The sequence below is a fragment of the Aplysia californica genome, unplaced genomic scaffold (genome assembly GCF_000002075.1).
Source record: "Aplysia californica isolate F4 #8 unplaced genomic scaffold, AplCal3.0 scaffold00085, whole genome shotgun sequence".
NCBI classification, from domain to species: Eukaryota; Metazoa; Mollusca; class Gastropoda; order Aplysiida; family Aplysiidae; genus Aplysia; species Aplysia californica.
Window position 1 is genome coordinate 1,429,545 of NW_004797355.1, and position 1,921 is coordinate 1,431,465.

The following is a 1,921-nucleotide window of genomic DNA, read 5'->3' on the forward strand; positions in this document are numbered from 1 at the left end:
GACGAGGATGCGGAGGAAAAGGGGGGAGGGACATTTATCATATGACTTGATCGTGATAGCTTTGCTTCGTGATCATCACAACGACACCACGCCCAAGAGTTATCAATAAAAGTCACTGTGAAACATTAACCTTTGTTACTTCTAATTTCTCTGGTTGACAAGAGGGAAATAAGAGTGGTTTTTTGTTATTGTTTTTTTTTTGGTTTTTGTTTGTTTGTCACTGTGTAACTTTTAATTTGTCCAGTTGACAGAAGGGAAAATAGAGTGGGGTTTTTGTTTGTTTGTTTGTTTGTTTGTTTGTCACAGTTCTACTTTTAAGTCGTCTGGTTAACAAGGGGGGACAAGAGTGTGCGTGTGAGTGTATGTGTATGTGTGTGTGGTTTGGGGGGAAGATTGAAAAGATATAAGATGGGAAAGAAATAGTGGGGGGTGCTATATACCACTCAAAAGATACATCAGAAAGAACAATGGGGGTGGGTGGAAGCGTTGAAGAGGAAAGTTGACCTGGAGAAAATCGTGTGAACAAGAATTGAAACCAAAACATTCCGGAGCTCTGTTTCGATTTTCACTTTGTTATATTGGTTTAAGCCCCTGACTTTCAGAGGTCAAGAGGATCAGCTACGTTCTTATCTTTTTCACATAAATTATTCCTGGTGGTCTTTGCGTCAAACTTCACAACGAGTTGCGGTCAGTAAAGATAGATAATACAAAGGCTGGCCTAAACTCGATATTAAAGTATCGGGCGCCTGTGATTATTTAAAGGATAGGTCCAAGTATCGTAGATAGCGACTTGTTGATACCTCAAACGCCAGAGAGCCATTTGGTCCTTTACATGTTAGTATATACTTCGAAAAAGAACAAAACAGGATAAGGGGTGGGGGATTGGCCAGGAAGGGGGGCGGAGGTCATTAACGTTTCCATTACTTCGGGTTATTTGAAGACAAATATTGTTGTCCTTGCGTTTGAAAAATAAAACAAGAAATAAAAAGCATTAAAACTAATTTCCATTCCATGTCCTGAGACAGTAACGTGCATGGGATAGGGCGCTGGGCAAATGCATTCATTATCACAATAACGTACGATAGCGGAAAATCACGTCGATGGTCTTCTGTACTATCTCTTATAACGCACACATTCAACTTTCACATAATAATAGTTGTTTTTCCTTGAATATACATTTACATCTACTAGAAAAGTAACACGATTCTGATCGAGTAATATGGCGAGCCATTCTAGCTGACATGGCATCACACAGTTTGTTTACAGACATCACATAACTCTACGAAACCTCAACAATTCACCATAATTCATAATCAAATGGTATATCTATTTATATTATGCTAATAGGTCTTGATGACAAAACTGGCAGTGTACAAAGGTGGAATAACTTTCTGTATAAATTTTTTGAGCTGTTCCGAGACTATCAACATAAACACAGCTCAAAGAAGTATCGTGGGTGGTTGGTGGGTGCTTTGGTGTGATTTGCTCCTTCTTTCTTATCAAGCATAGATCTTCCTTATCTCTCTTCCTTCTTTTTGTTCTTGTTACTCTAGTGTAACACCTCTAATCTTCGGCGTTTATATGGTCTTAACGTGCTTTGCAAGTGCCGTAAAACTCTTACTAAAACTAAATCAAATAATAAAAAGAATCGAGTATTCAGCGTTCTCCGTCAACATCAATCTGGGCGCGGACGTAGGCCCACTCAATCCCAATGTCGTCACAACCACAGCCCAAGATAATACGTCTCTGCAGTTGGGTCAAGCGGCCGTGTCAAATGTCAGTCACAGCGTTTGCTCAAGACCTGGAATTTTGCTAGTGGTCATTTTCTTATCACGACAAACATACCACAAGGCACCTTCCGTACCCCCGACCCAACAATAACTCAATTTCACTTCCACTTCCGCAGCCCCTCCCTGAGAGT